The 12,825-nt window shown below is 44.6% G+C and overlaps 1 protein-coding gene across 14 annotated transcripts in view; it reads right to left on the bottom strand.

Annotated features, from left to right (window-relative positions):
• Positions 1-12,825, bottom strand: part of LINGO2 (leucine rich repeat and Ig domain containing 2) — a 937,252-nt gene that overhangs the window by 130,764 nt on the left and 793,663 nt on the right. The window lies entirely within an intron of this gene.

Below are 12,825 nucleotides of genomic sequence, written 5' to 3' on the forward strand. Positions count from 1 at the left end.
GCTACCCTTTTTTGGAAACTGTTGTCAAACTGATTACTGCCATGAAGTGTCACGTGCATCTGGAAGCTCTCATATTCCTGGACCTGTCAATCTCTGTTTCAACTGGAGTATATCACCACAGCTGCACCTGAGGCCCTAGTGAACAGCCCATGCTTGGAAACTGGGGAAAAAAATTAAAATGCACTCCTTTGGTACTTTTAGACCTTTCAGTGGCCCTTTGGCAACGCTGATCGTGAGGTGTTAGTGATGCATCTACAAGCTGTCAACGATTTCAGGACAGCTCTTGACTAGTTCTGCTTGTGGCAGATTCTGTTCTCTTCTATTCCATGTCAGAAGAACAAGAGACTACCAAGGAATCACAGACCCTTGTGATCCACCATCCTATCAGTGAGAACGTACCACCTCACTAGTTTCCACCACTAAGATTATAACCATCACGATACAGCAGTTCTGCAAATAATATGTACATTCCTGACACCAACTGAAGTTTATACACTCGACTAAAAAAACCCAAAAGACATTCTGACCACAAGTAGAAAATTCATGTGCAAAGCATCCAGGACTATGAACAAAAACAGATAACACAGAAAACAGAGATGAATGGAAGGAAGCACATCCCAAAATGCCTGAATTCTAGCACTCTTTCTTGGAAGAGAGATGCAGAAGGTGACAGTTGGTTGTATTTTTCAATTGCTATTCCACAACTATGAAACCCTTTCAATGCAAGTTTACTATAGCTTGAAAGCTAACTTTTATCTCCCATATTCCAGTAATGGGGGTTAAACATGCCTTTATTGGGTTCTTCTGAAAATACCATGTGTGAACAGATTATTCAGATAGGTTGGTTCCTACTAACCCAGAATCACTGGGCTAGTTGTAACCTGACTTCTTCAGGTTTTGAAAATCTGCGTATCTACACTTCAGGGGAAAAAAAATTAGAACTAGTCACTCATAAACATCTTATCTAATCTGATCCATGTACTGAAATAAATTATAGAATATACCAGGAGTGTGCATGAGCCACGGTTCAAACTGTGGTTCGAGGACAATTTGGGAGTGGGAGCTTTAAGAAAGAGGAGTGCAGGTCCTCATTCATTCATTTGATTTCTATACTGCCCTTTCAAAAATGGCTCAGGGCAGTTTATACAGAAAAATAATAAATAAATAAGATGGATCCCTGTCCCCAAAGGGCTCACAATCTAAAAAGAAACATAAGATAGAAACTAGCAACAGTCATTGGAGGTAATGTGCTGGGGGTGGATAGGGCCAGTTACTCTCCCCCTGCTAAATAAAGAGAATCACCATGTTAAAAGGTGCCTCTTTGCCAAGTTAGCAGGGGATTTGATCTTCACTGCCCCATACAGCTTCCTGCTGGGGCGGTGTGCATCCTAAGTACCCCTGCACGGCACCAGCACTCACGTGGTGTCCACGAATGTGCAGATGCCAAGTGTGTGCTAGCGCTGCACGGGGGTACTTGGGATGCGCGCTGCCCCAGCAGGAAGCTACATGGGGCAGCAGAAAGCAGGTAAGGACCTGCTCTCCTCTTTCTTAAAGCTCCTGCTCCCCACTCCCCAAAGGTGCTCAAACCATGGTTCAAACCGCCGTTCATACACACTCTGAGAATACACAGGTCTGACCACGATGTGTGAGAGTTTCTTGCATGGCACAGTATCGTTCTCTCACATTTTTCACATTTTCTCCTGGGACCTGAGCTGACCTCCAGTTAACTTTGTTTCTTTGTTATGTAGTTGCTCAAATCACTTACACATCTGCATACTGGAAGGTTTCCCAGACCCTGGCGGGGGGGGGCAGAGGGGACTTCACCATGAGAGAAGTCGCGCAAATCGGGATGAGTTAGGGTGAGAGTACAAATAGTACCTATAAGTGTGTATATGCATAAATAAGTATAAGCTGAAGTAAATAAAGACCATTCACATTGCTGCCTTTGCCTTCTCTCTCTCCTCTTCCACCTCCTCCTGCCTCTCCTCTTGCTCATACTGAGAGAAAACAACCACTTTGCCCACTCACCAGCCCCTGCTGCCTTCACTTTCCCTGGCTGCTGCCTCCTCCTCCCCCCTCTGCTGTTTGCCTCGCACCTGCTGGCAATCAGGCAGATTGGGGGTTTTCTCACAAGCACCCATCGCCACCATTCCCAGTCAGCTTTTGCCAACAAACAGAGGCAGGAGGAAGTGCTGGCGAGCGATGAGGTGGCAGTCAGGGGAAATGAAGGCAGGAGGGGCTGGCCTGCGGGTGAATCAGTTGTTTTCTCTTGGCGTGAATGAGAGAAGAGGCAGGAGGAGGAGGAGGCAGGGGGTGGCACAGAGGGGCGAGGTCTTTCCAAAATGGCAGAGTATTGCACACAACTGTTTTTGACACTCCCCCAAAGTGCAGCTTCTTTAGGATGTATATACTGTGCGTTAAGCACAAATTTTTAAGAAAAAAGATGAATAATGCCACTGGCTGTGTGAATGGCATGATTCGGAAGTCACTGTGAATCCCTTCCTCATCTGAACTTGCCCCTATCCAAAAGGTAATGACGCAGAGTAAATTGCCATCTGGAAAACCTCCTGGAAGCTTTCCACACGGGACTTTTGAAGCCCTTTAATTCACATCTCCTACAGAATGGAGGGGGTGCATTCACATATAGGCTAGATTTACCCTGAAGTCCCTGTGAGTTATCGGGGAGCAGTTCACACACACACAATTTGGGTTTTTCACTGCACGTTAGAGTGTAGCCCAATTTATATCCAGGGTAAAAAATCCACTATTTGTGTCGGTGTTTGGGGACGACTTTAAGTTCTCAGTAAAACCTGCTGTGCGTAAAAGCCCCTGGAGTATTATCTTACACTGCAACAGGCAACTTTAATGTTTGGCAAACTCAGCTTTTTTCTGCTTTAATTCAGAGCATTCCTATTCTTTCAGCAGATCTCCTATTCAGGTTTCTGCTTCATTATAGATGCTTCATTATAGATTCATTATAGATGTTTCATTTCTTTTAGCTATGCAGCAGACTATGTTGGGCCAACTGGTTTCCTCAGCATCACTCTGCATCTTTCTCCCTTACATTATTTCCTGATTCATGCTGTCCCGTCTCTGTATGCTTGTCCTCAAACATGCTTTTGAAACAGAAGTGGTGTATTTAAATTTTTTAAGACGCCTGTGGGACAGACTCCTTTCTCAAAAGGGCATCCATAATGATAGAGCTAATGAGTCTGCCCTTAAGTGACTTATGCTGTGCTTTTGCATCTGTAAACAGATTGAGCTAAATGCTGGCTACATTATTCTTGAATTTGGTTCATCTGCCTGCCGAAGGCCTAGTTCTTCTCACTGTGGTGGGTAAAGCAGTGTTTGGGAAGCACCATGTCAGACTGTGGGGAAAACTATAGTAGAGACTTTTCTCTAATATTCTAATTCTCAAAGTAAAGGTAAAGTTGCACTGTCGAGTCAGTGTCGACTCCTGGTGACCACAGAGCCATGTGGTTTTCTTTGGTAGAATACAGGAGGGGTTTACCATTGCCATCTCCCGCGCAGTGTGAGATGATGACGATGATAATTATTTTTACATTTATATCCTGCTCTTCCTCCAAGGAACCCAGAGCGGCATACTACATACTTGAGTTTCTCGTTCACAACAACCCTGTGAAGTAGGTTAGGCTGAGAGAGAAGTGACTGGCCCTGAGTCACCCTGCTAGTTTCATGGCTGAATGGGGATTTGAACTCGGGTCTGTCTGATATAGGTGTTTGGGAAATATACCAGTGCGGATTCGAACCCCTTGCTCGCTAGGCAAGTTACTTCCCCGCTGTGCCATGCATCTCCAAATATGTGGAGAAACATTTGATCATTTAACCCCCCATCTGCATTTTGAAATGGTATGGCTCAGACCCATATTTACTAGCTTAGTGTGAGCCCCTGGTGGCGTAGTGGTAAAACTGCCGCCCTGTAACCAGAAGGTTACAAGTTTGATCCTGACCAGGGGCTCAAGGTTGACTCAGCCTTCCATCCTTCCGAGGTCGGTAAAATGAGTACCCAGAATGTTGGGGGCAATATGCTAAAATCATTGTAAACCGCTTAGAGAGCTCTGGCTATAGAGCGGTATATAAATGTAAGTGCTATTGCTATTGCTATTGCTATTGTCCTTTGTGAGAAGGAATGTAGTGGATCAATAAGGGGGGTGTATGCAATGTGCTTCATTATATGCAACTCCCAGATCTGCCCTTGGCATAATGTGTGCTAAAATAATCCAGTTTCTAATGATAAATTTGATGGTAGGCCATGTATCCTAAAAAATGCTAATGCCAGCTTAAAGAACAGCTATTGGTGCACTAATTATTGTCTTCTGGTGCCAAAAAAGATGAATGGAGGGGAGGGGATGTTATCATGTGTATGCATCTCACTGTGTGACTTTTCATAATGGATTTATGCACACCCAACATAAGCACACCAAACAAGGCAATATGGAGACACTATAGCACAGGCACATGGTTAATGATGTCCCCTATGCAAGCATCTTGGGAATGTGTAGTGGTGTAGGTGGGCTCACAGCCAGACACTTTTGTGAACAGGTAGCTCCTTGGCATGGGCAGCTGTACAAATGGTAGGTGCCATTTCTGTGCTCATAATAGTTCATGGGTATAATTGCACAAAACAAGGTGGCTGCTTACACATTCCCCACAAAGGTACTGGTTTGCACACACAGAGACAGAAGCCCTATGCAGACATTATGCTGTATATGTTTTCAGGTGCTTGTACACATGTACATGTTTTTATGTGAATGAGTTTTTCAAAGTTAAGCTGAGTAAAGTCCTCCTGAAATGTGGTACACAATAGGAAGTGTACTGCTGTACACGTGTTCAATGTAATGTGTGAATGACTATACATGCATGCAGATCTGTACAAATTGTATGTGGATAGGGCTAGTGTCTTTCCATGAACACTCACCTTATCAGAAAGTGTAAACTGGCTGTGCTTCCTACGTTCTATTAACCTACTACAGCTGTATTTATTTAGAACATATAATTAATCAATTTTTATTTTAAATATACCCAAAGCAGTCAAAAAGGAAATGTAAAACCAAGTCAATATATGCAAACTAAACAATGATTCATACTTGCTAAAGCCAATGCATAAATTACTGATCTTGGCTTATAGTAAAGGTAAAGGAAAAGTGTGCCATCAGGTCAATTTCGACTCCTGGCACCCACAGAGCCCTGTGGTTTTCTTTTAGTAGAATACAGGAGGGGTTTACCACTGCCTCCTCCTGCGCAGTATGAGATGATGCCTTTCAGCATCTTCCTATATCACTGCTGCCTGATACAGCACCAGCGGGGATTCGAACCAGCAACCTTCTGCTTGTTAGTCAAGCATTTCCCCACTGTGCCATTAGGTGGCATAGGCTTATAGAACTCCCTCATATTTTACTGACTGCAGTAAAATAACAACAATGCACACAGCACTCATCCAGGTACATGGCACTTTACAAAAAAAATGAAAGGACAGCTCCCTGCCCTGAGTTGCTTATAATCTTTACATCAACACAAAGGGAACAACTGAGGAAGGAAAGGGTAGTGCAGCCAGTGTTCCCGCTAACAGGAATTCCCAGATGTTCTTGACTACAACTCCCAGAATCCCCAGCTGCAATGGCTTTTGCTCGGGGATTCTGGGTAAGGGTGTGCACGGAACCGCGGAGCTGCGGTCCGGCACTGGGGTGGGGGGTTCCATTAAGGGCGGGGGGGCTTTACTTACCCCTCCCACGCTTTCCACCTTTGGCGCCGTAATTATTGTAAAAATCCCGGCAGCAGGATCCCTCGCCGCCCGCTTCAATCGACGACGATGGCTCCTCCATGGTAAAAAAAATCAGGTGGCAGGATACTTCCCTGCCACCCCCTTGAAGCCTCCTTGAAGACCCTGCTGCTGCTGCCCCCTTGAAGCCCCCTGCCGCCCCCTTAAATCTTGCCCCGGACCCGACCGCTCGCTCTCTAGAAACGGGGGGGGGGGCGGGCGGCAGGGGGATGTCCTCCCGCCCCCTTCCCTGCTGTCTGAAAAAGTCTTTAGGAAGCCTTCTGTGCGTGCAGAATTACGGCACCAAAGGTGGAAAGTGCAGGAGGGGTAAGTAAAGCCCCCCCCGCCCTTAATGGAACCCCCCACCCTACCCTTCCGAACCCCAAACCGCCCAAGTCCGGACCGGTCCGGAGGCCAGTAGAATGGCCTCCGAACCAGTCCGTGCACATCCCTAATTCTGGGAGCTGGCGTAAACAACATCTGGGAATCCCTGTTAGAGGGAACACTGTCGCAGGCAGGGATAAACTGGTGAAGAATATGTGATTATTTTAGTTACATGTATTTAGGCCTAGTTACAACAGAGCATGTTTAAGCATGCAGAGCCGATTAGAAGGTTTGGGCTTCACAGAAAAGGTGGGTTTGAGGAGGAATGTAAGCATAGTGTGGTTTCATGCAAAGGTCCTGGGAGGCAGCACTAGGCATAAAGGGCAGCAAAGGGGAAAGTGCAGAGTTGTTTGAGGAAGCAGAAGACTTTTAGATGGCTGAGGCTGGTGGAGCTAGAGGAGCAAGAGTCACAGGCAGGGATGTATCAGAATATAAGGGGGATAAGGCCATGGAGGGATTGGGAAGCAAGGATGAGAAGCTATTAAATTACATACCTTTTACAAACAAAAGCTACTTTTAAAATATGTTTGGCCATGCCTTCCATGCAAAGAAAGCAACCAGTGCAGATGCAGGTAAGAAGGAAGATATGCCCCCTTTGCTTCAAGAAAGGACAATGAAGAACTTGTACAGCAGTCGTGGACCAGCTAAGAACAGGCAGTAGCTGCGTCTGTTCAGCAACAGATAGATGTTGGAGTGGAAGCTTTTCTTCCCTCTCTTATAGAAATTGAGGATATCATGCAAATTGTAATCAAGTGCATAATTGCAATGGTGATGCAATAACTCTGTACAGTTCCTATGAAAATCAGCTCTTTGAAACAAACAAAAGCCTCTCACACTGTTTAGTATCCTGGCCTAGCTTCTCACTTGTGCTTTCAAAAATGGCAAGAAAAATGATTTCCAGTTATGTTGGTTTCCCTCTCACTCCCTAAGTAACACACATGCAAAACCTTAACCAAGGGAATATGTAAAAGATTAAAGGATACCATTTGCCAATTTTCAAATTATATTCATGCTTATATTGCCTTTTAAAATGTCTATCCCATTTACTGGGGAAGGGAGGCATTAAAAAAAACCACAGTTCTGTCCAGTTCCAGCTACAATCCTGAGCCTAGTGGATGAGTCATATGTCCTGTCCACCACAACTCCCAAATCAAGATGATCTGAAAAGTTACCCAGATAAAACTACAGGTGTGTAAATGTCTACACGCCACATTATGAACATGGAGAACATTCATAACCCTGATACGATATATCAAATGCTTATAATATTTGTCAGCATATTGACTAGGAGAAGTGCTGTAATGCTGTGCAGTTCTTTTAGGGCAGGGGTTCCTGACTTTAATCCCCAGGTGGACTAAAACTTCCCTCATCCCCAGTCACAATGGGAGGTCTGCCAAGGTTTGGGACTCACAATTATTTAACAGCAACAAAAAAGAGGCTTTCCCCTCCCTAAATTAGTTTTCTAAAATGGAGAAAGCTTTGGTCGTGGGGACCTGGATTGAATTGTTGTGTGAAAGAACTGTGAGCTTCATTCTGGTACTGAAAACACACTCTCAGAGGCACCCAGTTGCTTAATTCTCATTGTTTATCCTTACTCTCCTGAGCCACAATTGCACATCTGGGTTCTAATGGTTGACTTTGGGATTCCAATACAACCACAGAGCAGACCCCACAAGCCTGAAGAGATAATTTTTTCTCCCTCTCCCATAACAATAGAACCAGGGGTCATCCCGTGAAAATGACTTCCCCAGAAACTTAGGACTGACAGAAGGAAGTACTTTTTAACACAACGCATAGTCAACATATGGAATTCACTGCCACAAGAAGTAGTGACAGCCAACAGCCTGGATAGCTTTAAGAGGGGTTTAGATCAATTCATGGTCTATCAATGGCTACTAGTCTGAGGGTGACGTATGCGGTGTGATGTATGTGGCGCGCGCGCCAGCGACAAAGACAAGCACGCGTGCTGCGAAGGGAGCATGCGCGCCGCTAACTCTTTAAGCCTTAAGGAACGACGACGGGGGCAGGGGCGGCAGGGAGGAACTCTGCCACCCCAAGAAGATTTTTTAAAGGACCAGTGCCAGAGGGGGAAGAGCTGTGGGGGGGGGAGAGTACTACCACCACCACCACCACCCCGCTTAAAGTAACAGTCCCCCGCCCATCCGAACCTCTGGACCGGGGGGAATTACGGACCGGTCCGGAGGGCTTTTAAATAGTGCCCGAACCAAAACCATGCACACTACTAATCCAGAATAAAATCACGGATGGTTTCTGATTTGTTCTGCAACGACCTGGCATTACAGAGGAGCAAGGTGAGGTTCCATGGGTGGTCGGCACTGCTCCCCAAGGTCAAAGGGCTGGCAGGACAGCTGGAACGGGAAACAGCTAGTAAATTTCTATTTTCCCTTCCCCTGTAACGACCTGCTGACCTGCCAACGTTACTTCTTCTGTTCCCCACCACCACCGGAATGGCTGCACCTCAGTCAGTGGACACGCTCCCTGTCTCCCCATCTCCAGATAAGCCCAGACACATTATAATAAAAGATTCTCACCCAGGACAAATTAAAACTGAAGCCCGATTATTAAATGCCTCCCACATAGAAATACCTGGGCCAAGAGGCCTGGCCCTCACCCTCGCTGTCCCCCGAAGTGGTGGCGACCCCACCGGTAGTGGGCCTGCTGCCACAGGCAGCGTTCCTATATAGGACCAGAGAGAGCCCCTCTGGTCAGCTGACAGGCAGGAACTGCTGACTTACTCCTGGCCCCGATCCTGCAAAGCAGCCACTGCTGAAGGCCATAGTTCTACAGGTCAGGCAGGGGACCGGCAGGTGGACTCGCCTTCTCCCTCTCCCTTTCCTGCAGGCAGATGTTCAATGCAGCAGCAGCAACAGACAGCCCACACCAGTCTCTCACCCTGAGGGTCATCTGGGAAGCAGGTGGTCTCTCCCAAGGCTGCAGGGCTTCCAAGTTTGAATTTGAATATATTCAGGAGTGTGCATTTAAATCTTTATGAGAATCTTGCCCTCCCCTCTCCTGAAATCTGAGATGTCACATTCTTTTTTTCCCCTTTCCCTTTTTTTGGGGTGGGGAGGATCCAGAGTTCCATTGATTTCAGTGTTGTTAGCTCTGAAGCAATGGATGCTTAGGGTTTCAGCTGGAGGAGTCAATGTGATCCAAGATGGCAGAAATGAACGGACAAGAAATCCCAAAAATCCGCAAGTGGGGAATGCTTTTTTCTCCCTCCCAGAGCAGCTGATTTGACAATGTGGAAAACCAACTTTCTAATGCAGAGCAAAGAAATCCCAAAAGGACTTGCATCTGAAGCTTTAGATTGCAGACCAAAGTTAAGACTATAGTATAGGACTCTGTGTGCTTTGGGGTGAAATATTTAGTGTCTGTTAAATACACACACATGCTTCATTAAAGACACATCATCTGAAACAAGGTCAGATAGGAAAGGCTATATGTATTTCTGTCAACCACATTGTTTTTGGAAAGCAGGGAAGGAAAACCTGCATGAAACACCTGAAAAAACTGGTCACAATTTTTCATTAAACCTGCTTGTTTTTAATCTAACAGGAGGCTTTTTTATATTCCACTTTCTCTGCTGATAAATCTAGAGGGAGCAAAAGAACCCCCCACCCTGTTCTCAAAATTCAATTGACAATGCTGTTCAGATGATGGCATATGCACTTCACTGCACATTACTAAATCAAATTAGGAGTCATGGGCTCTCTTCATTTTAAACATTACTTAAGAATGAATGCAAAATGAAAGAGGCATTGAATACATAAAAGCACTGATGGTGAGTCATGGAGAGCAGCTGCGATTTGCTCAAAGTGACCGACTCAGAACTTGTGGCCTTCTGCCCCCAACTTTATTCCACACTGTCCACAAGAGTGGAAAGGGGAAGACTCCCTTGCTAACAAGGCAAAAACTGCACCTTTCAAAGTGCTGCTTCTCCTGTATTTGGCAGGGGGAGAGCAACCGGCCCTGTTCATCCCCAGCACAGCATTCCCACAATGGCTGTTGCTGGTGTCTACCTCATGTTTCTTTTCAGATTGCAAGTCCTTTGTGGATAGAGAACCTCCTTCTTCCTATTTTTCTATTTATACCACTCTGATTTATATTCTATTTATACCGCACTTTTCATTGAAAAGTGGTACATAAATAATAGTAATAGGCTGCTTTACACTACTGTGCAAAGTTCTGGCCACCCTAGCCCATAAAAGAAGAAAGTAAACCTGGAAAAGAGGCAGAAAAGGAAACTTGAATAATCAGACTGAGCTGCGCAACTCTGGCCCTCAAGTTGTTGTTGGCCTACAACTCCCATAATCCCCAGCCACAGAGGCCAATAGTAGGGAATGATGGGAGTTGTGCAACAACAGCTGGAAGGCTGAAGTTGTGCAGCCCTGGACTTAGAGCCAGTGAAGAAAGATGAAAGCACTTAGGGCTTTTTAATTAAAAACAAATGCAATTAAGGGAGGCATGAAAGAGATTTATTATATGCAAGTGCACAGATATAAATTCTTGCCCTCATATCACATTATAATAACTTATAATAACTTATTATAACTTGAGTCTATCCAATGACATTGATCAGCAGTAAATTCAGGAACAAGAAAAGAAATGCTACTGCGCAGGCACATTAATCATTGGTGTGGATGCACATTAGATCACAGCAAGGATCAGAGGACATTCACTGCCAGACGTCCACTGTTTAAATGGCTTTTTAAAAAAGGATTAGACAAATTAATAGAGTATAGGTCTATCATATATTGGCCATTATAGTGAAATGGAACCTACGAATAGGACAATAGTCCTGTTCAGACATTACATTGTACATGCATACAGGTGTCTGTACATATGTACATACTTTCATGTGAATGACTGTACATATGTTTATTTTAAAAGTGAGGCTGGGTACAGGCCACCCCTGCAAATGCAGGGTGTAGACTGGAAGTCTACTAATGTATGCATGTCGATTAATAATATTTAAACAACTGTGGGTGTTAATACAGCCGTATGTGTGTGAACTGTGTACAGATTGCATGAATGTTGAATATAATGTATACATAGAACTAGTATTCCTCTGAATATCAGTTGCTGGGGTGAGGTCTTCATGTGTTGCCGGTCAACTACATGAGAGCATCTGGTTGGTTATTATTGGAAACAGGATTCTGGACTAGACAAACCTGTGCTGTAACTCACGAAGTCTCTTTTTATGTGCTCACACCAACAATGTGCAGAAGAGACTGCCTGCTCCATCTCTGAATGATTCACCACTTTGGCCTTGCTTCCTATCCATCAGTCTCTAATGCAGGCAAGTAATTCTACAGCATCTCTGGACTGGGTGTAATGGGAGAATTCCCACCCAGCATTCTAGACACAGCTGAATGTCCAGTCTTGGAAGTAGCTGCTTGCTGCATCAGGAAGTCTATCACTGGGTCTCGGGAAGTCTATTCTCACCTCTAGCTATCTTTTCCTTTTTTAATGTATCACTTAGTTATTCCTGCTTTCCCTCAGAGTTATACTCCCCGCTCCCCACCATTAGAGCAATAGGAGGCCTTCCTCCTCCCAGCCTGTTCAAGCGACTGAACTAATCCAACCTGTGACCGCCTGCTGCAGTTAAGAGTTTCCCACAAATAGTACAAATATTGATCAGTCAACCACAAAATCAACTCAATGGATTCTGCATTCACCCGCAAGTAATAATTGTACTGTACTCCCCACCCCCACCCCGCCCACTCCTTTCTGATGCTCCTGTTATGACAGGGACACAAAAGCTGAAGAAACCTATCAGTAAATGCTTCTTTTTGTTGTTGTTTTGTTTCATAGGCTTAAAGGCATGCCTCTCCTCTACTGAAAAAGAGATGTGTGGATATGGCAGAGATCAATAGGAAAAAATCTGAAGTCCAGCCTCCCTAGGCCTTTCACAGAGGCAGGCAGTATAACCTTCTCCACTTTGAGTACTCTGCTGACATCCTTGCTTGAATTTCTGATCATGCTGAAGTTTCCATTTTTATAAAAACAGAAAAAGAAAAGGAAAAAGAAAAGGAAAGAAAAAAATAAAGAAAAGAAAGTAAGGGGATGAAAATATTTATGCTGGTGATCTGCTCTTATCTCCCTCAAACTTCCTCACTTTGCAAAAAGCTTATCTTACCTTAAACATTACCAGCACATAAAATGACTGATTTTTTGTGGCAAGCCCGGCCAATTATCACGTACTGACCCATCTTCAAGGAGTGACTTTTGAAAAACAGAATGGCAAAAAGTCAAGGCAACTTCTTCATTCTCACTCTGTACTTTACTGCCAGTGTTCTCAAAGAGCTGGGGAGTAACTTATACTCCTTCTTCCACCCTTATCTTTAGATATATTGGGCCAGGCTTGGCATATCTGATTCAGGGTTCATATTTGACTCAATAGCAAGGTCAAAATACACTTTTTAAAGAAAATATATTTAATAGTATTTGTTGTAATGACTGTTTTATATTTCATAATCACCAGAGGCATAGATGCTCCTGAGGAATAATAAAATCTGATATGAAACACTGGGTAATACATGAACATGCCTTGTATTGAATTGGGCCACGGTAGATCAGTTTTGTCTATCCTGGCAGTGGCTCTGCAGGGTTTGAGACACTGGCTGACATCCCAGAGC

The sequence above is a fragment of the Hemicordylus capensis genome, chromosome 2 (assembly GCF_027244095.1).
Source record: "Hemicordylus capensis ecotype Gifberg chromosome 2, rHemCap1.1.pri, whole genome shotgun sequence".
NCBI lineage: Eukaryota > Metazoa > Chordata > Lepidosauria > Squamata > Cordylidae > Hemicordylus > Hemicordylus capensis.